At 46.7% G+C, this 24368-nt stretch overlaps 1 protein-coding gene and 1 long non-coding RNA gene across 14 annotated transcripts in view; one reads left to right on the top strand and one right to left on the bottom strand.

Annotated features, from left to right (window-relative positions):
- The window catches only part of LOC100008640 (ATP-binding cassette sub-family G member 2), a 126429-nt gene that overhangs the window by 54338 nt on the left and 47723 nt on the right, over positions 1-24368 (bottom strand). Inside the window, exon 1 of one of the 12 annotated variants that reach the window (XM_051819256.3) lies at positions 14326-14899. The exons of 5 other annotated variants lie outside the window; for them this stretch is intronic. The gene's annotated coding sequence lies outside the window, so the exon portion shown is untranslated. Of the gene's footprint in view, positions 1-14212; positions 14900-24368 lie in introns of those variants that run through there. 6 more of the 12 variants (XM_070079466.2, XM_070079462.2, XM_089301669.1 and 3 more) reach the window with 6 other exon arrangements.
- LOC103350759 (uncharacterized) overlaps positions 14080-24368 on the top strand; it is a 91150-nt gene continuing 80861 nt past the window's right edge. For both annotated transcript variants that reach the window (XR_016212418.1, XR_016212416.1), the window contains exon 1: positions 14080-14216. This is a non-coding gene — a long non-coding RNA (uncharacterized LOC103350759). The remainder of the gene's footprint in view (positions 14217-24368) is intronic.

The raw sequence follows: 24368 nt of genomic DNA, 5'->3' as shown, positions 1-24368 counted from the left end.
GGCCTTCCCAACTTCACTTACCATAATCTCACAGCCTCTGACTACTGAGAGATTAAGACCTGGGAGTAGCCAGCAGCAGGATTATGGTGAAGACAAGCAGCAGCTCTAGTGAGGCAGGACAAGCCCTGAAGAGGTGATGGGCAATGCATGCAGTTCCTTGTGCTGGACTTTACCTCTCAGAGAAAGGGAGCAAGAAAACCAGGCTGGGACAGGCATTGAGGTGTATCAGCTAAGCCACATCTCCCAGCACCTCCACTTCCGATCCGGCTCCCTGCTAATGGCCTGGGAAAGCAGCGGAAGATAGCCCAAGTAGTTGGGCTCCTACCTCCCACGTGGGAAACCCAGTTGGAATCCCAGACTCATGGCTTCAGTCTGACCCAGCCCTGGCTGTGACAGACATTTGGTGAGGGCGCTGCACTTCTCTCTGCAATCCACACACCTTGCAGACATCCTAATTCTTCCACCCACTGACAAGGGACTGGGTAAAGCCAGCAAAGGAACTAAGGAAAATTAATGGCTCATTACCAAAAGAGAAAAAGTGTGTCTGTACAGGTCACCCTACGCCAGTGCTACTCACTGTTCAGACTAGCCATTGTTTTAGGGTCAAGTTAACAGCAAGGACTATTACAAAACAGTGAAACTGACCCTCTGTAGGTACAGTCACTTTCAGACTTTTGAAAGTGTGTGCAGTAGTGTAACCTCCACAATGGAGATACAGACCATTTCCATCACCCCAAAGAAAACCTGCTCTCCCCACCTCAGCCCCTGAGGGCCACTGAGCTCTTTCCTGTCCCTTTCATTTCTCAGTGTATCTGAATGCTCTCCTTAAATACGCAAAGCACACAAATAAATCTCCATGTGACTTTTCTCATTTTACATTCCCCAAGATCTGCAAGAAATGTGTCCGAATTGTTTTCTCCAGGGATAGAAAAAAAAACCTTCAGTCTGGAAAATATCTAGTCAAATAGTAAATAAAACAATCTAGACCAAGTGTAATTTACATGTGTGTTACATCCCAAACTCTCTTCATCGTATCTGTAATTTATCAGTTGTCTAGGAAAGCCTAAGGCCATCCATAAAACACTCCCTAAATCCTCCTAGAATGGGTGGGACTTGAGTTCCTCCTGCCTTTGAACTTATCAGCCATGTAACCTTGGGAGAAGGGCTTAGCTTAATGTAACCTGGCAGGCATTTGGAGATACAGGAGCAACTAATACAATAGATTGATATCCCTGCCATTGGGCAGTTTAGGGGGTGCCACTCCTAAGCAATGCCAGTTGGCTGTGACTGTTGAGACTAGAAAGCAGCAGAACAGGATGGGATCTGTATTTACAAGGACTGCTGACTTGGGTGGGGGTAGGGACAGTGCAGGGGCACCACTGTGATAAACCAAGATGGGACATGGCCCCATGGCCCTGAACCCCCTTCCTTTGAGCTCCTTAAAATACTTTTTCTTTTTAAAGTACAGAGGGAGAGATCTTCCATTTGCTGGCACACTCCCCAAATGCCCACAACAACTAGGGCTGGTCCAAGCCAAAATCAAGAGACCAGAATTCATTCAAGGTCTCCATGTGTTGCAGGCACCCAGCTACCTGAGCTGCTGCCTTCCAGGGTGCCCACCTGTGGAAAGCTGGAATCAGGAGCGGAGCAGGGACTCAAACCCAGGCACTCTGATGTGGGATTCAGTCAGCAGCTTAACCACTAAGCCAAACACCTGCCCACTTCGAAGTCTTATTTCTCTCTGTAGGTTCTGCCCTAACCCAAACACCAGAACAAAACACTGAGAAACTATAAACAGGAACAGCCCAAGGAACCCCAGATACACACCTGAGGATGCCAGCGATACTCTCTTCTTAGCTGCCAAGAAGGTGGGGATGGCACTGAAGCCCCACAGGCAGGAAGCACCTTATTCCCACAGCAGTCACAGCCAAAGAGGGTCAGTGAGGACCCCAGCAGGTTCCCCTGGTTCCCAAAACATTCCCCATCCTACCTCTCCCCAGACTCCTCAAACTGGGAAAAACACAGGCCAAAATAACAATCCTTTAGCTTCAGGCCCAGGAAACTGGGGGGGGGGGGGGGGGGGGGGCACCTAATTTATATTTCAGAGGAGCTACCTGAAAAGCTCCTAACAAAAGGAGGAAGCTTAGGCCCAGGGTGAGAGCAGGCAGGTGCAGGCACAGGCCCTGGGGACTCCACCTTCCTTCCCACTTCTCCCTGGGCAAGGCTGACCCCGCCTCACTGGCACTGTGGGAAGATAAGCAGCAGGGAGAGACGGTGACTAGAGACATTTGGAATCCAGGGGTCCAAAGGAAAAAAAGAGGGAGAGGCAAAAGTTAAACCAAGTCTGGTTAGAATTTACCTGAAGCAGGGGCCAGAATGCTGTGGTGCCCGCATCCCACATGGCTGCTCTACTTCCCATCTGGCTCCCTGCTGATGACCTGGGAAAGCAGTGGAAGATGGCCCAAGTCCTTGGGCCCCTGCACCCGGGTGGGAGACCCGCAAGAAACTCCTGGCTCCTGGCTTCAGATCTGCCCAGCTCTGGCCGTTGTGGGTAAGTGGGTACTGAAAACCAGTGGATGGAAGACCTCTCTCTCCCTCTCTGTCTCTCCCTCTCTCTGTAACTCTGCCTCTCAAAAAAATAAATAAATAAATAAATCTTTGAACAATAAACAAACTTAGAATATTTTGAAAAGAAAATTTTACCTGAAGCTACAGAGCACTGGATCTATAACCCCATTCTTCTCCCCCAAGTCTCCTCAAGGCTAACACAATATCCATGACAAGGACAATCCCTGTCCCCTTCCTGCTTTTAATTCAGTAATCATCTCGATCTGACACTAATAACGATGAACAGAAAAGCAGGTGGACAAGCAGCACTTGGCTCTCAATATCCTCACTCAGACCTGCCTAAGAAACACATCCCACATCCTGACCCGCATCCCACATCCTGACCCAGGACACAAAGGGTAAGTGAGGGAACAGAGACATAAGCCTCCACCATTGCCCGAAAGACAGATAAACATTGCAATGCCTTCCTTGCCTTTGAATCTCAATTGGGTCTCACATCCTATTGCCTTCATACCCCACCTCTCAACAGGCACCCCTCCTCCTGTGGCCCCTTTCCCCAACCCCCATCCCTAGCCCTCCTAAGATATAAAGAGGCCCAGCCCCGGGGGATCAGCTGCCCGTTTCTTCCTAACATTTTGGTGCTCCCTGTGAGAAGGGGAGCCAGGAATCAGCATCCTGCCAGATCAGCCGCTCCTGCATTCTCTGGGTGAGAGCTGTGATCCCCACCCTTCCTCCAAACTCTCTTCTCTCTTCTGAACTCCTTCCACTTTTTACTGCCTCTGCTCACCCCGACCTTCTCTTTCCTACAATCTCCTTTTTCTCTGTTGACTGAGCAGCCCTGAGAGATACCCCTCTGGAACACATCCTCACTCCTGCTTGCACTTCTCGGTTCTCAACAAATACACAGCCAGAGCCCTTTGCAGGATCTCATTCTCGACCCATCAGACTGGTAAGAGAGACCTTTGTCACCTCTAGGGAGCTGGGGCAACGCTCAGGACTGGTTCATTCCCCTCCCCCTCCCCATAGGGCCTGGGCTGTTTAGTGGTTTCCTTTGCTTAGGGCACTTGGACACTGGTCTAAGCTCGGGATTTCTCACTCTCTCCTCTTAGGAGGACTCAGAACTTCCGGTTGGGATAATCCTTTCCTGGGGGACCCCTGTGAGAAGGACCCTCTTCCCTCAGGCCGTATTTTCCCTAATCCACGGATTCCAAAATTTCTAGCATTTCACCCAACTCCCCTTGGGCCTGCCTCTTAAAAAGCTTGTGCAAGCTAGGCCTAAAGGGAAAGACAAAATGGTGAGCTGATTAAGAAAGCTCTTCTCCATGCTGCCTAGCTGCCAACAAAATCCACTGAAACAATACCTATCCGCTAAAACAATACCTACCCGAAGCTAACAAGGCTGATCTGACAGCTAAAGCTGTGGCTCCTGGGGAACCAATCCCATCTTCTCTCTTGAACTTAGCTCCTGTATACTCAGACATCTCTCAGTTCCAATAACAAGGGGCATCTAGAAAGGACTCATGTGGCTTCTAGATGAAAAACTAATACTCCCTTCTTTCCAAGCTTTCTAAAAAAAAACCTCCATTCTCTCTATCACTCAAACTCTCTTCACCTCCTGAGATCACACATACACCTTACTCCCACCATACGACAAATTCTGCATAACATATCCCAGACCTGTAGCAACTGTCAAACCGCTAACCCCAACTCTAATATCTGGCCACCCCAATCCCCACTCACCAGGCCAATGGATCACTCCCAGGAGAGGACTGGCAGAGGATCCCAGTGCAATTTGGGGTGTAAAATACTTGCTTCCTTCCCCAAACCTTTATCTTTAGCAAGGACAGGCCTCCCTCCTTCCAAATTTACCAAGAGAATAGCAAGGGGTTCTTCTGGAACTCACAGCTTATTGTAAAAACAAGTTACCTATCCCATCCTTAGCAGGCCAGACTGGATGGAGAATTGTAAATGAGGTCTTTTGATGGGTTTTTTTGGTCCCTGGCTGGTAACTGAATGTCAATCTAATCATCAAGGTTTTTTTTCCTTCAAAATTGTTCTTAAAGACAACTGCCACCAGCCCCCTTTGGGTTTTCCTCTCTTGCAAGCCCCCCTCCAAGCCACTCTGGCTGGAAGTCCTTGATTCTAATAAATACTTTTAAATCTCTTCGCTGTCCGCTTGGAAATTTTTCTTCCATGTGAGACAAAGAACCGAGGTAACAATCATTTCTCTGTCACTGTTATCCCATAACAACCTCACCCACATGCCACCAGTTAGGCGAACACGTTACCTTCTGGTGATGGTGGACACCTTCTCAGGGTGGGTGGAAGCTTTCCCCACTACTAACAAAAGAGTTTCCACTATTATTATTAAATGATATTATCCCAAGATTTGGATTATCTGCTTCCATTCACTTAGACAATGGGCTGGAGTTTACCTCTCAAATTCCTCGAATCCCATCTGCCTCTCTTCATGTCTCATGGCATTTTCACATTCCCTGTCGTCCCCCCTCTTCAGGAAAAGAACGGATGAATGGAATTTTCAAACAGGCTCTAACTAAACTCTCCGCCCATGTCCACTTAGACTGGGGAAAACTCCTCCCTTCAGCTCTGGGAAGAATCAGACCCCTTCCCTGGAAGCCCTTAATGCGTAGCCCGTTTGAAATTCTCTATGGAAGCCTCTCCTTCACGTAACTTTCCTCCCCAACAGAACTCTGAAGCTATTCCTCCACCTCTCCCTTTCCCTCATCTCACCGAAATGCACTCTCCTTTATGAACCCATGCACCTACCCAAACCACTCTCTGCCTCCCGACCATATTCCTATCTTTCAACCTCATGACTGGGTTTATCTAAAACAAAATGAGGCTGCTCTACCAGGTGATACTGACTACCCCACCACTGCCAAACTCAAAGGGCACCCTCCTTAGGTGCATTTTATTTCATTAAAACTAATAACATGTCCCTCACTTAAGTCTACCCCCACAGGACCCACCTCGCAGGCTGATGTGCTAACAGGATGTATCAATTTTGGCCATGGTTTCCACTGTGGGCAATGTCTCCAGTATCTCCTTTTGTCCTCATAATCATAGTGCTCCTATTTCTGGCTCCTTGAGGGGTTAGAGATAGATTTCTCAGATTGGAGTGTGGGTTGAGAAATGTTCGGCTCATCTCCAAGTCCATCCTGTTGATCAATGATTCTGTACTTTCGGGAATTTTGATGGCTGCGAAGTGGGCTCCAGTCAGTCTAGGTGCTACAGGAAGGTGGTAGTTATTTTTTGGCTTGAGGGCCTGGGGTTCAGAGGTTATCTACAGGGGAGATAATGACCCCAGCGTCCAGTGATCCTGTAGGGCCAGTTAAACCACTCCTCAATTTTTAGTAAAATCAGGGCAAGGAATGTTTAAGCTGAGGGAGGGAGCCTAGGAGACTAGGACTATATGGTGTCTAGTACTGCATCAAGGGCACTGTAGAGGGAATTGTTTTCACCTTCACCAAAGTTAGGGTCATCAGAAATAAAAGGCATTGCACACCCCTGATAGGATGCACTGAGAAGAGCTCTTTACTCAAGCAGTACTTTTTTCCCAAAACAGACGTTCAACCTAATCATGATATTCCATCAAATACAAATTGAGGGACAATCTACAAATCAACTAACCCTGACCAATACTCTTCACTAACAACAAGGTCATAAAAAATTACTGAGACAGAGGAATTGTCAGAGAGTGGACAGATTATAGCAGTTACACATACAGCAGTTACTTGCATTGTAGGAAGCTAGATTTGATCTTGGACAGAAAAAGGGTAGCAGAAAGACCAGTGAAACCAAAACAAAGTCTGAAATTCCATTAACAGTATTACAGCATTGCACCAATGTTAATTCATGAGTTTTGACAATGATACTACAGCCATGCAAGAACTCTCTGTACTATTTTTTGCAACTTACTAAGTTTAAAAAATTAATTAACCAACATTTTTCAAAAGTTGGTAATGAAAGGGTAATATTAGACTGCACATATTTTCAAAGTTTCCTCATCAAAATCCACACAATCTGATCAAAGCTGTATTCTGGGAAGCAATGTTTTATGAACAACACATTAAAAAAAACATACATCTTCCTTGTTACTCTACATTTATGACGCACTAGAATTCAAATGACTCGCTCCTTCTAAAGCCCTTGAGGGAATATCTTTATCAGACAAAGAGGGAACGAGCAGGAGGTTTTAGAAACTTCTAAATGATCTGTACCTCTTCTGTTAGGTGGAAATCAAGGGGAGAAAGTGGAAAACTGCTCTTTGATGGAAAAGTCAAACCATTTGAATGTATTGCTTGTAGTGAGCCAGTTATTAATGGTAGACTTGTAACATTCCCTGGTTGTAACTACTGAGACTCTGCTTCCAAAGGTTGGAGTGGCATTCCATGAGGCAAAATGGAACCCCTCGTCCTGGGGGAAGAAGACGCATACCTCCTATGACATCAGGACACAGTGGGTAGGGGAGAAGCTACTCAGCTAGGATAAACCTATACTGGTGCAACTGGAATGGGTCCATTGGCCTTATCCTCCACTATGAACAAACAGTGGGCGTGCCACATGGATTCTATTCCTCTCTCCAATTTGAGGTGGACACAGAGAATGACTTGGCTTGATTCAAATAAGACTGGCAGATTTGGGTGCGACCGAAACGACACCATTAGATTTGTAACTACCGTGAGCCAATGGCTTTACAGCTTCTGAAGTACACCATGCATTACTTGGAGTCGCTAGCATAGGACATACTTTGGGGAATATAATGGGAAGAGCACACTCACCATTTGTCTCCTGCCATGCTCTTATAACACTTCTGAGATGGGCTTGAAGAGAGACCCTTCCTCCCCCTCCCCCAGCAAGTCTCCCACCCATTCACTAGTAGGGATGCTCATCCAATCTGGCTGTTCCAGAGATTTTACACAGGGCATCAGTACTGTGGCGCAGTGGGTTAAGCTACTGCTTGGGACACCAGCAGCTCCACTTCCAATCCAGCACCCTGCTAATGCACCTGGGAAAGCTGTGGAAGATGGCCTGATCAAACTCCCTGCTAATGCATCCAGAAAAGCAGAGGAAATGACCAAAGTACTTGGGCCCCTGCCTGCCCCTCACACGGAAGACCTGGACGGAGTTCTGGCTCCCAGCTTCAACCTGGCCCAACCCGGGCTGTTGCAGCCATTTGGGGAATGAACCAGTGGATGGCAGACCTTTCTCTCTGTCTCTCCTTCTCTTTCTAACTCTGTCTTTCAAATAAATAAATAAATCTTAAAAAAAAAAAAAAAAGAGTGATCAAAGGGGTTCATTAAAATAACAAGACACTCCTATCACTCAGGAAATTAGGAGCCCTGTGACAGGAATGGGGACAAAGTCCAAATATATTTCACATTATGCCATCCTAACATCATCCTTATGTTATGACACAGGAGATACGGATCTGAAAGATTATAAAACCAATTCTGAGGGAGGCAGGTAGAAGCAAGGGTCAGGTCTCTCACACTTCCCTGATCTCAGTAGGTAGGCAATAAAATAATGGACATACCTTAATTCCTACATTCCTATACTTCTTGCACCTGTATTCCTTCTGTATGTTTAAGAACAGTTAGGTAGGGGACAACACTGCGGTGTGGCATGGCGGGTAAAGCCATTGTTTGAGACACTAGCATCCCATATGGGTGTCGGCTTGCCTGGCTGCTCTACTGATCCAGCTCCCTGCTAATGGTTTGGGAGAGCAGCTGAGGATGGGTCCCTGCCACCCACATGGGAGACTCAGATGAAGCTGCTGGCTCTGGGTTGGCCTAGCCTTGGCGGATGTAGTCATGTCGGAAATGAATCAGCAGATGGAAGATTTCTCTCTCTCTCTCTCTCTCTCTCTCTATATATATATAACTTTCAAATAAATAAAGAAAAATCTTGAAGAATAAATAAATAAAGTAGAGGGACCAGCACTGTGGCACAGAAGGTTAAACCACCACAGGCAGTACCAGTGTCCCTATCAGTGCCGGTTAGAGCCCCAGCTGCTCCACTTCTCATCCAGCTCCCTGCTAATGTGCCTGGGAAAGCAGTAGAAAATGGCCCAAGTGCTTGGGCCCCTGAACACACATGGGAGACTAAGAAGAAGCTCCTGGCTTCTGGCCTCAGCCTGGGCTGGGCCATTTGGGGGGAGTGAACCAGGGGATGGAAGATTTCTCTCTCTCCCCCTCTCTCCCTGTAACTCTGCCTTTCAAATCAAATAAAAAAATCTTGAAAATAATAAAGTAGAAAAAAGACTTAAAAAATTGAGTATTAGAAGCAAGTTATTAATGACTAAAAGCAAAAGGCATATCTACAAATATATTACCTTTGGGATAAAAAAAGCTTCTATCTGTATCACTTGATGCCTACAGACCTGTGCTACCCAAAATGGCAGTCACTGAATATTTGAAATGTGGAAGCTCTGAACTGGAACATGCCATACGTGCAAGACACATACCAGATTTTGTAAAATTATATGAAAAAAGACATAAACTACCTCAATAATAATGTTACACTAATTATATATTAACATTATAATATCTAATATATTGTTTAATACATATAGATGAGGAATCTTCAGAGTTCATAGAAAATGCATACTATTAAAAATCTATACATGGCTAGCATTGTGGCATAGTGGGTTAAGCCACAGCCTGCGACACCAGCATCCCATACGGGTGCTGCTCTGAGTCTTGGCTGCTCCACTTTCAATCCAGCTCCCTGCTAACGCACCTGGGAAAGCAGTGGAAGATGGCCCAACTGTTTGGGCACCTGAACCCACATGGGAGATCTGGATGAAGCTCCTGGCTTCTGGCTTTAGCCTGACCCAGCCCAGGCCATTGAGACCATTTGGGAAGTGAACCAGCAGATGGATGACATCTCTCTCTCTCTCCCTCCCTCACTCCCTCTGCTTCTCCCTCTCCCTCTCTCCCTCTACCTTTCAAATAAGTAAGTCTTTTTTGAAAAAAATTATGCAAAGATTTCATAATTTTTTGCACAAATATAAACTTATAATTCCATTTCCACAAACTTTTCAAAGTACTTTCCTAAAAAGAGATAAACTGCAGTGTTTCTGTTTTTACACAATATTGAATTATCTCATCTGATCCTCCCAATTATGAGGTTAGCTGAACAGGAGACTCCATTAGCTGAGCACTGATGTAATACAACAGTGTAAACAAACAGTGAGGCACTGGGCATTCTTAGTGTTGGGTCCAATACGAATATTACGTGTTCTCAGCCCCCTTAACACTGTCTTACTATTGGGGCACTTTCAACTGAATCACCCTTTGTTTCTGGACTCCTTAAATAAAATACAGACCAATCCTAGAACCAACTATAGGAACCTGGTCCCAGGAACACACTGTACGGTCATCCACACAGGAGGTGCCTTTAAAAAGCACAGGTAGAAAATGAAAGTTCATTAGACTAAAGTTCACTCTGGATCTCCCTACTGCCAATCAATACATACACCTCTTCTTCCTGTCTATACAATGAGCAGCAGTTCCAAGAACACTAGAAAATACACAGAAAACACTGCCAGGTTGGAGAGGAGGGCAGGAAGAGGAAAGGGAGGTGAAGGAGGAAAGGCTTGGGGAACCTTAACAAAGGTCACTTGTCTTTTGTATCCTGAAAACTCTCACTTCCTAAATACTGCCTACGTGGAAGGCTTTATCTCAGCTCTGAGTGACGTGATGAATTGCCTATCTATGAATACGCGAGTAAAACACCATCCTGGAAGCCTAGTGAGTGCATGAGAGACAGTAAAAAACACTTGCATACAGTCAGCCCTCAAATGTCCACCGTGGCCACTTCCTTTTATGATTCTGAGCCTCTAAAGATCTCTTTTGTTTGCATTTTATTTGAAAGATCCAGAAAGAGAGAGAGATCATCTATCTGCTAATTCACTCTGCAACTGTCCCCCAAAAAGCCAGGATTGGGCCGGGTGGGAACCAGAAGCCGGGAACTCAATCTAGGCCCTTGTGAGTGGCAGGAACCCAAGTGCTTGAACCATTATTTTTGGCTCCACCAGGATGTGTATTAGCAGGAAGCTGGATTAGAAGCAGAGCAAGACTCGAACCCAGTCCCTGGGCATCCAACGGTCTTATCCAGTCACTCCAACCAACACGGGCAACTAAGGAAAAGGAGCAAAATGAAATGCTTTCTTCTTTCTTCTAAGGATTCTATTTCCCCATCTTACTTTTGAATCTCTTCTCCCTTCCATGCTAGGGTACAGGTGGTAGCTGGGTGCAGGGGAGACAGTGTAGGACGCACAGGGTGGGCCACCAGGAGCAGGGGGACAGACTTTCAGCATGAGGGTACACAGGGGTCAGCAAAGCTCAGAACCCCCTCAGCAGTCTTTTCCTCCCTCTGTAATGCCTACACTCACCTCCAGTGGCCTCAGAGGGCCATCGGAGTGCCACCTTGTACAGCTGTCCTTGTCACACTCCTGGATAAATTGAAACTCCACATAGGTAGATGCCACCTGAGCCTATGAACTAATTCTTCGCCAGACCCTTGTTCTAACTAGGAACAAGGCTTCTCCAGCTGCAAGCCCAAAGGACTGAGCTGATGATCAGCACAGCATCACAGCACTGGTCCAGCAGGGCTTCCAACCAGGCCCAGACTTCATTGCCTTTCCTGTGAAAACAGACTTACTAATGAAGATCAGGATGGGAGGGAGCTAGAGTGGAAAAGTAGTTGTGCTTTCTCCATACCCACCATCCAGATAGTAAACTGCCAGTACACTGCTAACCTCCAAAGAAATCATTCTCTGAATACTTTATTTACACCTTCCAACAAGTTAATTATGTGGCTCAAAACTCAACAGCCACTTTTCTCCCAGTGAAGAAGAAATGACAGCTAATTAGGATGGTTTGAGGGAGTAATGGGGGCTGGCGATGAAAATGATTGCTTGTACAACTCTGTGATTATAAAATAACCAGAGTTGTACCCTTCCAATAGGCTGACTGTATGGTCCCTGAATTACATCTCACTCAAGCTGTTACTGAAAAGACAAAAACCACGAAACCAAACTCGTTTTGAGATTATCAATGACTGGTTTACATCCTAAAGTGAACTGGAAACAGATTAAAAAAAAAAAAAAAAAAAACCTTTGCAAAGCCTGCACTGTGGTGTAGTAGGCTAAGCGTCTGTCCTGGCATCCCATATGGGCACTGGTTCAAGTCACAGCTGCTCCACTGCTGATCCAGCTCTCTGCTATGGCCTGGGAAAGCAGTAGAAGATGGCCCAAGTGCTTGGGCCCCTGCACCTGCACGGGAGAAACAGAAGAAGCTCCTGGCTTTGGATTGGCCCAGCTCCAACCATTGCAGCCATTTGGGGAAGAACCAGCAGAAGGAAGATCTCTCTCCCCCCTTCTCTCTGTAACTTTGCCTCTCAAATAAATAAATAAACCTTTTTAAAACATTCTTTGCTTTCTGTAGCCTTATACAATCGACAGATAGAGAAAGGATGGACATTTGAGCTCTTCAACTTTCACTAAAACAACCCAATCCTAACTTATTACAGCTGTAAGCAACACAGAATAAACCTTCCCACTAGGTATCACCTTCAATTGCTGCCCAACCCCTACAGAAACCACTGAAGGAGAGAAATGTTTAGAGTCACTGAAGAACATGAGGGCCACCTGCGCCTCTATAAAAATTCAGATTTATCCCCAAATAAGCCCCAGCATGCAAGCATTGCTCCCGACACTCAGGCTAAGGAAAAACTACACCTCGTCATCTCAGAACACCCGTTAGACCAAATGCTGCTGTCTGTGTTATGGGAGGGCATACGGATACTCTCACACTGCCATTCTTCAGTCTCCTGTGCATCCCTCTGTGGTGCCAAGAAAAGCCTCTCTCAAGAGGGGTGTGCTTCCTGGTTTATCAGCACTGAGCTATAGGACTGACCATTCCCTTTTTTTTTTTTTTTTTTTTTTTTTTTTTTTTTTTTGACAAGTAGAATGGGCAGTGAGAGAGAGAAAGGTCTTCCTTTTCCGTTGGTTCAACCCTCAATGACCGCTGTGGCTGGCGCGCTGCAGCTGGCGCACCGTGCTGATCCGAAGCCAGGAGCCAGGTGCTTCCTCCTGGTCTCCCACGCGAGTGCAGGGCCCAAGCACTTGGGCCATCCTCCACTGGAGGAGGAGCAACCAGGACAGAACTGGCATTCCGACCAGGACAAGAACCCGGTGTGCCGGCGCCACAGGCAGAGGATTAGCCTATTGAGCCGCGGCAGCGGCCCTGATCCTTCCCTTTCTATGTCTGTGGTGGAATGAGAAGGCCATGCCAAGATGGCCGCTGGCAACGGAGCCTGACTGGCAACAGGCTGTGATTGGTTAGGGCATAGACCGCCCCTTGACTGGATTGGCTGCCTTGGCTATATAAGCTGCTGTAGCACCTGAAATACAGGAATCAGCCAGCTGCTTGCCTCAGGTCTGCTTTCACCCAACTCCCCGGGTCTGTGTGGTGACTCCACACCTCTTGCCCCCATCACACTCCTCCTCTCAGAACAAATCCACAACAACATGTGGGCTTTCCTGACAACGCTTGAATCATTGCAAAGGGCCCTTCAATCTGCCCAGAGGCTCCCTCTTAATTTATCTGCAAGGCAGAGCCACAGGGGAGAAGGAGAGACAGTCAGGGACAGATCTTCATCCACTGGTTCACTCCCCAGATGGCCCCAATGACCAGGAACTCCACCTGGGTCTGGCTGTCTCTTACTTTTAAAACATTTATCACAGTTTTGTTCACTTCAAATGCCTCAGGGTTGCTTAAAATGACAATAAATGCAGAAACAGATTTTGCCTGTGTTTTAATATAATCTTAATAGAAAAGAACGTGTTTCCTAAGGAAATTCCTGCCCCAAGCCTGGAACAAAGATGCCAAAAAAACACTTGTTCCTGCCAATCTGTGTTTTTCTGAAAGAAGTATGAGCGTTTACATTTCTATTATTATGCAGGAAAATAAAACACTACAAATATATTTTTTAACTGCTTGCTACACTTGTTATCTAACTTTTTTGGCCCGAAACTATTTTTCTGTCGCGTTCAAACTTATTCAGATCTTTTTAATAAGCATGGTAATTAGCTGGCTAAGTTTTGAAATGAGTAAAACTCAGTAACCCACATAAAAATTGCAAAAAGGAACTCACTAGCAAAGCATTCAAAGTCGTGGACAAACTTTAAGTCCTAGAAATAAGCACAACCCCCGTGAAATGCTACTATTAACAAATTTCTCCCCCACCTGTAGTAACTTCCATCCAATAATAACTAGAGCTAGTTTCGGCACATTTGGAGAAAGGCAAGAGTTTGGCTACCAACCAGCCCTGAACATGCAACCAGACCCAGGATCAGCTGCACTAGTCTGTGATTCACAGAGGCTCCAATCATCCCACCGAAGCCGTTTTCCTCTTTCCAACAAATACTAGGCAAAGCCACAGGCTCCCGGCCCCAAGTTGGCCGAACACCCCGCGGCCCGGGCGGGCAGGCGCGGCGCTCGCGTGCGAGTGCGCCCCGGGCACAGCAGGAACCACCGCTGGGACAAAGCTGGGATGAGTCAGCCGGTGCTGTCACACACGCGCGCGCGCGCGAAAGCAAGCAGCCTTCACTAACCTGGGTAAGCACCCACGCCGCGCTCTCTCCCCCTGCGCGTCCCGCCTCGGCGCGAGCGCCGGGGACTCCCCCTTCCCTCTGCGACGCGCCCGCGCGCTCCGCTCCGCACTCACCGCGCGGCGGCCGGCCTGGCGGGGCGCGCGCCGGGGTAACGGTCGGCGGCGGCGAGCTGCGAGCTCGGGCGAGGAGGTGAGCGCCGGCCACTGGGACGCGAGCTTCTCCGTGAGCACTTCTGGCTGCGGCCGGCCCCGGCGCAGGACGCGGCTCCTCCCTTGCGCCCCGGCGCCCTCCGGGTCGTCGCGGACAGGCGGGCGGAAGGCGTGGCGTCGCCTGTCAGGCCCAGATAAGCGCTCAGCGCCTGGGAGAGGCTGAGTCGTCCTGCGGGTCGGGGACCGCTACGGTGAAGCAAAGCCCAAGTCTCCGTCCGGACTCTTCCGGGCGCTCAGGGCCGCGGCGCAGACTCCTGCCTCCCGCGCGGGGCGAAATGGACCCGGGCAATCAGCTCTACAAATCGGCGGGCGCTGCTCTGGTCGATCAGTAGCGCCTCAAGTCGGGCTGGCTCGGGTCCCCGCAGCTGCCCCGCGCGCAAACTGCGTGGCCTCCGGACGCCGAGGTTTCTTGTGTGGCGCCGGACGGTCACTCCTAGAGTCACTAGGCGGGTTTCTGATGAGTGAACTTCGGAACAATGAAATGCTTGTGCTCCCTGGGCTGATAAAATCAGGAACAGAATCTCAGGGTGGGGAAGGGGGAGGGTCTTTTGGATGCAAATATGCCCGTGAACAGTTGAGGCTTGATTCCTCACAGTCCAGTACTGAGGCCTTTTCTGGAGTGTTCTGGAGCTGTGCAGAAGCTGGGAAGCAATCCTGCGAGTTGAGAGGAGATTCAGGCCCCTGCATGTGTGTGGCCCTCCCAACCCTCATCTGCTGTGGCTGCCCTCGAAATGATTAGGATGGAGCTATTTTCCGGTTTGCCTTTATATAAACAGAAATCAAAATCTCAGCGATTTAAGTCCACACGGATTTAACCCAATACAAGAAAAGTTTTAGCCAAGAAGCCGATATAAGAAAAGCTGACTGTAAATAATGCTTTCAAACAGTAGGGGCCTGCGTCATGGTGCAGCGGATTAAGCCGCTGTCTGCTGCCATGCCCATGCTGGCATCCCATACCTGCACCTGCTGGAGTCCAGCTGCTCCACTTCCCATCCAGTTCCCTGCTATTGCATCTGGGAAAGCAGCGGAAGATGGCCCAAGAGCTTGGGTCCCTGCACCCATGTGAGACAGCGGGATGGAGTTCCAGGCTCCTGGCTTCTGCCTGGCTCTATTCTGGCCATTATGGCCATTTGGGAAATGAACCAGCAGATGGAAGATCTCTCTCTTTCTCTCTCTTTTTCTGTAACTGACTTTCAGATAAGTAAATCTTTTAAAAGAAAATAGCAAAAATACTATGAGTTTTAAAGGAATTTTAAGTATATATCCACAATACACCCAAACGTTTGCCTGAAATTTTTTTTGGATTAATTTCTGCCACTTTAAAGATACTTAGATACTTATTCAGAAATCTATTTTAATCATACTTCATTTTAAGGTGAAATTAGGTTAATTTCTCAGAATGGGCTCTTAGTGATGGCAAAAGTAGAAAAACATCCTCCAAAGAGTAAGGTTTTATTGATACTAGCAGCTGTGGGGAGCAATCCGGACTAGACTAAGTTACTCGAATTAAGACTTATTCTATGCATCTGCTCTCCCACAATATGGCGCTGGGAGAGAAGTAAACAGCTTCTGCACAGCTGCCTCCAGTTCAACTAATAAACTGTAGGACTTGCTCCTGATTGGAGGAGAGCAGCGTACTCGGCGTGTGGGCAGCCGAGTTAGGATTGGCGGAGGAGGACTATAAAGGAGGAGAGAGACGGCATGCACCAGGAACATCTATGGGGAACATCTAGCTGAAGGAACACCCGTGCAGCCCCCGAGAAGAGCCGGCGGTGTGCCACTCCCCTGCGGAAGTGGGGAATGTGGCCAGGGGGAACTGCCCTTCCACGGAGGTGGAAGGGATAGTAGCCAACCCGGGAAGAACCAGCAGCAAACCCGGGGAGGGCCGAGCAGACGAAAGAACAGCGCAGGGTTTAGTGTCGTTCCTCCACGAAGAGGGGGAGCGACAAGCAGCTCTGAAGGCAGTTCAAATATTGTAAAAACACACATGCAATTGCTATAAAGCACATTAAGAAAAGTTGAATAACATTCTGGGATTATATATATAAAAGAAACCAAAACCTAAATATAGAAATTAGCTGAGGGCATGGCACTGTGGCATAGCAGGTTAAAGACTCTATCTGCAGTGCCAGCATCCCATATAGGCGCCAGTTCAAGTCCCGGTTGCTCCACTTTGATCCAGCTCTCTGCTATGGCCTGGGAAAGCAGTAGAGGATGGCCCAAGTCCCTGGGCCCCTGCACTCGCAAGGGAGACCAGGAGGAAGTTCCTGGCTTCTGGCTTTGGATGGGTGTAGCTTCTACTATTGCAGCAATGTGCGAAGTGAACCAGCAGATGCAAGAGCTTTCTCTCTCTCTCTCTGCCTCTCTGTAATTCTGCCTTTCAAATAAATAAATAAATCTTTAAGAGAGAATATAGCTGGACACAGCAATACAGGAAAATGTTAGTTTGTTCCAAGGAGTAAGAGATATTTTTCTATTTCAGTAACTATTATCATCTTTCTTTTTTTTTTAAGGTTATTTATTTTGAAAGAATTACAGAAAGAGAAGGACAGAGATCTTCCATCTGCTGGTTCACTCCCCAGATGGCCCCAAAGGCCAGTACTAGGCCAGGCTGAAGCCAGGAGCTTCTTCTGGGTCTCCCACGTGGGTGCAGGGGCCCAAACACTTGGACTCTTTTCCACTGCTTTTCCCAGGCTATTAGCAGGCGCTGGATAGGAAGTGGAGCAGCAGGACATGAACTGACACCCAGATGGGATGCCAGCATCACAGGCAGCATTTTAACCCACTCTGCTACAATGCAGCTCCCGCCATGCCCCATCACGTGTCTTTCCATGTACACTTTATCCGTTTATCTTTAAACAGCACTCATTATAAAATTACATGGCTGCATTAAATCAAATTCAGAATTACACAGAAAAGAAGGGGAAGAAAGGTACTCAAATCCTTACCACAAATAAGGCTAAGACCTCTGAAACAACAAAAAAATTATTTTAGTCTATTTTATAAATACTTTCTGGCTTGTGATTTTCCTATTCATCAGTCCATTTATAAGGGTACTTCAAAAATTAATGGGAAAGAGAAATGAGACTTTATTTTGCTGCAAAACATTTGAAATCCATGCAGTTTTTCATAGTATGTATTTTCTGTGAACTATTTGATAACCCCGTATGTGCTAACTGAAGTTATATTAAATATATCACTCTGGTACTTTATAAAGCTGGTCCTAAGTGCTATCAAACTTTGCCAAATTGAGATTAAGCCAGCTTTGCATAAGTGTCTTACATGGTAAAGAAATGAGCCATTTTGACTTGAAAGCTAGCATTTTCTTTGGGGGCTAATTGTTTTCAAGTGCCCTGATTTCACTTTCAGTGTTTGATGATTTTAGGTTACAGAATTTTAGAGAGGAAGGAACCTTTAGATGACTGCCTTGCTTCACAGATGAGTCATCCATCCACATGGGCCAGATTTGCCCAAGGTCAGATTAGGTGACTGTAACCTCTGCCACCACTGCCCTCTGCCCTCTACCCTGTGACTGCTCTTGATTTCATCTGTGAAGAATGACTGCCCAGTATTTACAGGGCCCAGTGCCGGTTTCCTGGGAAGGATCCATGCATTCCTTACAGCTGATTCCAGTGGTAAATTTCCAAAGAGGGCTTATCATGGCCCTGGGAGCATTTGGGTAACATCCAAAACAGAGGTGGGGCACAGGTGTGTTTCTGGCCACTACCCCTTCAAGTTGAAAAGCACTGGAGGGCCGGCATTGTGGCTCACTTGGCTAATTCTCTCTCTGCGGCGCCGGCACCCCAGGTTCTAGTCCCAGTTGGGGCACCAGGTACTAGTCCCTGTTGCTCCTCTTGCAGTCCAGCTCTCTGCTATGGCCCGGGAGGGCAGTGGAGGATGGCCCAAGTGCTTGGGTCCCTGCATCCACATGGGAGACTGGGAGGAAGCACCCAGCTCCTGGCTTCGGATCGTAGTGGCCATTAGGGGAGTAAACCAATTAAGGAAGACCTTTGTCTCTCTCTCACTGTCTATAACTCACTCTTTCTCTCTCTCTCTCTCTCTCTCTAACTCTGCCTGTCAAAAAAAAAAAAAAAAAAAAAGCACTGGAAGAGAGGCTGTAGGTGTGGTGATCCGCCAAGGCCCTGCTCCTGGCTTCTGGTGGGGGGCTCAGATGAACTTGGTGGAAGAAAGTTCTCTATCACTAAGTAAATGAAGGAGAGGAAGGTTCACTCTGAATGGAAGATGAGAGAAAAGAGTACAGCAGTGCTCAGGGAAACTATTTTGCATTTGATTTGAATTAGCTGGGTCAGGACATATGTGCCTACTAAGAAGACAAGTCATCAGTTACCTTAGAAAGCAGAATAGAAATGGAATCCAGAGGAATTTGAATATGAACACTTTTTTTAAAAAAAATTGTGGCAGAAGAGGTGGAGTCAGAATATACCCTTATACAGAAATGAGGGAATTGAAAAATAAATTTGTGTGAATATGATAAAATATAAAAATATAAGGTTTATTTCTTAATGCAAGCTTCATCAAGATCAAGACACTTTCGTTAAGTGATAATCCCAACCATTTTGTCCATCCATAAAGCACTGAGGGTCCTTGGAATTTAACCACGGGAACACGGTCTTTCTTATAATAACTGAAGAAAAACGGATGCCCTTCAAGATTTGCTCATTTATTTATTTAAGGCACAAAGACAGAAAGCAATCTTCCATCTGCTTGTTCACTCTCCAAATGTCCGCAACAAGTAGGCCCAGGCCAGGCCACAGCCAGGAGCCCAGAGCTCAGTCAGAGTCTCCCATGTGGGTGGTGGGGACACAAGTAACTGAGGCATTGCCTGGTACCTTCCAGGATGCAGATTAGCAGAAAACTGGAATTGGAAGCAGAGCCAAGTCTTGAACCCAGACACTCCAATATGGGATGTGGGCATTCCAAGCTGTATCTTTAACTACTGCACCAAACTGCTGCCCCTAGAGATTTTTTAAGATTGTGAAACAAAGTCAGAAGGACTGAAATGTGTAAGGATGCTTATTGGTTTCCCTTTGAAACCCACAAAATGGCTCTGTTTGTTGAGAGGAATGAGCCCAAGCATTCTTGTGGGGAAGAACCCTCTGGTGAAGCTTTCCCAGGCATTTTTCTGCTGAATTTCTCAAAACACTCATTAAGAAGCAGATATTATCATTAAAGTCAGTAAGCCTTGAGCATTCCAAATATTGTTGCTGTGAACTTTGCCCTTTACTGGCCCACATTTGCTTTATCTGGAGCATGCCTACCTCTCTGTACCCATTACTTTGGCCATGCTTTATCTTCAGGATTATACTAGTCAAGTCTTGTCATCTACCGTTCCAGGTCCTCCAAGAAATGCTTCAGGTTCTTGATCCTACTTGTCTAGGATTTTCATGGAAAACTCTGCTATTGTCTGCAGCTGGGTAGGGCACAACACTTCTAGCACCTATCCAGCAGAAAGTTTGCTCTACTTTACTTTTTCAGTCAGAATTGTGTATGCTGCACCAGCTGAGATGTCTGTGGTGTTGGCTATTATGTCTACTGTTTATCATGGGTCTTCTTCAGTTAGGGCATGAACAAGATGAATTTTTCCTCACAAATTGATATGGATGGCCTGCCAGTGTGGACTTCATCTTCAACATCAGTCCCCTCCCTCTCTCCCATCTTAAAGAGAGTTATCCCATTTGTAAACTGATTTCTTTGGGATATTGGCCCATAAAATTTTCATGAATCATCAATGGTTTTATCATTCTCCCAGCCAAACTTCAGCATAAATGGGATACTTATTCTCTCTCTCTCTCTCTCTCTTTTTTTTTTTTTTTTTCCTGACAGGCAGAGTTAGAAAAGACAGAGAGAAAGGTCTTCCTTCTGTTGGTTCACCCCCCAAATGGCCGCTACGGCCGGCGCAACGCCAATGCATTCCGAAGCCAGGAGCCAGGTGCTTCCTCCTGGTCTCCCATGCAGGTGTAGGGCCCAAGGACTTGAGCCATCCTCCACTGCATTCCCAGGCCACAGCAGAGAGCTGGACTGGAAGAGCAGCAACCGGGACAGAATCTGGTGCCCCAACCAGGACTAGAACCCGGTGTGCCGGCGCTGCAAGCAGAAGATTAGCCTAGTGAACTGCGGCACCAGTGGGGATGCTTATTCTTAATTTTAGTAGAAGTCATGTTGCTCTGAGAGGAACTCTTTTCAAACTGATGTCTTATCCTTCTTATTACCTCATACTAGCTCACATCCAGACATTTTATAAAGCATATGAGTTTATTTTGGTGCAAAAATACCATGCATAATTTTTTCATAATATACATTTCTCATGAATTTTCAAAGGCCATTTGAAAATGTTTTAATTAGGGAAAAGAACAAGTTCAAGTGAATGTCTAGCCTATAACTATACTTTCTCTCTGAAGTTGGAGGACCTGGCAAGGGCATGGTGTGAATGCTAAGAGGCAATAACAAGCATTGGAATCAACCTGTATTCATTTTCTCTTGCTGCTCTAAAAGTCACTGTTAGCATAGTGACCGAGAATAGTGCAAGCTTTAATCTTACATTTCCATAGAAGAAAAGTCCAGGACAGGCCTACTAAAGTCAAGAAGTCAATGGGTTCCTTTCTGGAACCTGTCCAGCTTGCTAGGCTGTGGGCATTCCTGGGCCTGTAGCCCCATTCTCCCATCTTCAAAGCCAACCTCATCATAGCATCTCTCTGACGCTGCTACCGTCATCACATCTCTTTCTCTAACTTTCTTCATCTGTACCTGTATTCCACACTGTGCCCATCACATAAGCAAGAATAACCTCCCTTTGTGAAAGTCGTCGGATGAGGACCTTCATTCTGTCTGAAACCTTAATTCTCCTCTGCCATGTAAACTAACATACATCCTGGGAATTACAACATGGAACACCTTTAGGAGGCCCTCATTCTGTCTACCATAGACTAAGGAAACGGAAGAGGGTGCTAATGTAGAGACCTACCAGGACACACGAGGTGGTATGAAGACTATTTTAAACTGAAGACATTTATAATATATCAGCAGCAGATCGAAGGCATTTAGGAGCTTCCCTTGTCTGATTAAAGGAGAATCTTCCAGGACTCAAGTTGCTGTAAATCAACTCTCATGGAGCCTCACAGGCAGGAGAGAGACCAACTACCTGTGTTCCTGGGGTGAGAGGTTGCGTAAGCAAATGTCGCAAACTGGCCCCCCATTTGTTTCCATAAAGCCCTTTTAGTCCCCCATAAAAGTCCATTCCTCCCCCTCTTCCCCTGTGCCATGCCATCCTACCTCTAGCTGTCCAAAAAGCCTCCAAACCTGAATGCCCCTGCATGTATCCAAATAAACCTTGTGTATTCTCCTGGTAAACTGTGAAACTGCAGGCTCCCAACCACTAGACCAAAGTTGAAAGAGGAAAAGGTTTCCTCCCAACACTCATAAGGGACCCAGAGTTTTTTTGGTTTTTTTTGTTTGTTTGTTTGTTTGTTTTGACAGGCAGAGTGGACAGTGAGAGAGAGAGACAGAGAGAAAGGTCTTCCTTTGCCGTTGGTTCACCCTCCAATGGCCGCCGCGACCGGTGCACTGTGGCCGGCGCACCGCGCTGATCCGAAACCAGGAGCCAGGTGGTTCTCCTGGTCTCCCAGGTGGGTGCAGGGCCCAAGCACTTGGGCCATCCTCCACTGCACTCCTGGGCCACAGCAGAGAGCTGGCCTGGAAGAGGGACAACCGGGACAGAATCTGGCGCCCCAACCGGGGCTAGAACTCAGTGTGCTGGCACCACAGGCAGAGGATTAGCCTATTGAGCCACGGCGCCAGCTGTGACCCAGAGATTTGACAGCAGTGCCAAGGGCGCCTGGGATTGGATTCTATAAACACAGTGGCATGTAAGCTACAAAGGGGTATGGCTTTCTCATTCACAGAGATGGGAAGGCAGTGGGCTGAGTGGGTTCTAGGATGTGGTTTTGCTGGGGTAGGTAATGCAACAGAACAATGGAGCAAAGGAGTGGAATGAGTGCAGTGACATCATCATAGGGCAGTGAAGCCAGGAAGAAGCAAGTCAGAAGGGAGCATTTGGAGGGTGGTTTGGAGGCTGGAGGAGCTGAATCGGGATGGTGAGGTCATGGACTGAGATACTGGCATTTAGCATTAATATTTCCAGGTTTTGACAAGACCCTGTGATTTGAACAGGAGAGTGAGGTTATGCATGGAAGAACAGTGTGTGGAAGAACAGTGAATTTGTTTTTTGGTTTTTGTTGTTGAGTAACAAATTACTATCAAGTTAGTACTTTCAAATAATACCCATTTATTATCTCCCATTTGAGGAGGTCACAGTATCCTGAGGTCAAGTGCAAGTGTCAGCCACCTGTGCTCTTAATCTGAGGCTTTTAGCTGGCGGATCTGCTTCCAAATAGAGTCTGGTTGTTGGCAGAGCATGGTTTGGGGACTGAAGTTCCTGTGTTCTTGCTGACTGTCCACTGGGGCTGCCCCAGCTCCCTCCAGGCTGGCTGCGTTTCTTCCTAGGTGATCCTTTCCTTCTTCAAGGCCCATCAATTCTCTCATACTTCAAATCCCTGGCTTTCCTTTCTGCCTTTTAAAAGGGCATTGTGATTAAATCAGGGTCGCCTTTACAAGCTCGCATTTTAGAGTCAATTGACTTGGGACTTTGGTTACAACTACAGATCAATACCTAGATTTGTGTCTGATGAAATAATCACAGGATGAACTGGAATCTTAGGTTCTGGGGGTGAGGAAAATCCTTAGAATATTGCTTGCCATGGAGATGAAGTTGAGAACAGCAAAGAACACGGAAGCTTGATTGATGGGTTGATTATCAAAACTAACATGGAAGATATTAATGATTTTGTAGAGAAGATAAATGCCACAGATCAGGTGTCAAAACTTTTTAAAGATATGGAGGAGCCAGTGCTGTGGCACAGCAGGTTAAAGCCCTGGCCTAAAGCGCCTGCATCCCATATGGGCGCCAGTTCTAGTCCTGGCTGCTCCTCTTCCATTCCAGCTCTTTGCTATGGCCTGGGAAAGCAGTGGAAGATGGCCCAAGTCCTTGGGCCCCTGTACCCACATGGGAGACCTGGAGGAAGCTCCTGGCTCCTGACTTCAGATCAGCTCAGCTCTGGCTGTTGTGGCCATCTGGGGAGTGAACCAGTGCATGGAAGACCTCTCTCTTTGTCTCTACCTCTCTCTGTAACTCTTTCAAATAAATAAAATAAGTCTTTAAAAAAAGATACTGAAAGGAGGGACCAGCATTGTAGCACAACAGATTAAGCTGCCACTTATGAGGCCAGCATGCTATATCTGAGAGTCCCAGTTATTCCACTTGCAATCCAGCTCCCTGCTAATCCACCTGGGGAGACAACAGAAGATTGACCCTACCATCCACATAGGAGATCTGGATTGAGTTCGGGATCCTAGCTTTGTCCTGAACCAGTTCTTTGTGGAGTGAGTCAGCAGATGATCTCTCTCTCTCTCTCTCTCTCTCTCTCTCCATCTCTATCATTTTGCCTTTCAGAATAAATAGATATTTCAAACAAGACATAGAAATGAAACAGAAAGTGGGTATATGATTAATCCAGAGAAGAACAAGCAGAGAGAGAGAGAACGAGAGAGAGAAGAGAGAGAGAAAGAGAGAGAGAGAGAGATGCAGATGAGCACATGCTTAGAAGGGGGAGGGGATGGGGGCAGTGTCAGGGCTCAGCTGCTGGAGCCAGATCACCTTGACTGATACAGTTTTCTTTATATAACTGATGAGAGACCAATTAAAAAAGCATTTATAAGTTATGAAGTTCACAGAGGTAATCAAGCCCTATAAAATGGGGTATATCTGATTAGGTATTGATAATTAACCTGAGTCAGAGAGTACAGTGGAATATATAACATTTGGCCCTGAAAAATAGGCTGAAAGGTTAAATGTTAAGAGTTCACCAAACTAA

The sequence above is a fragment of the Oryctolagus cuniculus genome, chromosome 8 (assembly GCF_051225735.1).
Source record: "Oryctolagus cuniculus isolate XC-2025 breed Fujian yellow rabbit chromosome 8, ASM5122573v1, whole genome shotgun sequence".
Taxonomy (NCBI): domain Eukaryota; kingdom Metazoa; phylum Chordata; class Mammalia; order Lagomorpha; family Leporidae; genus Oryctolagus; species Oryctolagus cuniculus.
The sequence above is the reverse complement of the archived record's forward strand: the minus strand, read 5'-3'. Positions and strand labels throughout refer to the sequence as shown.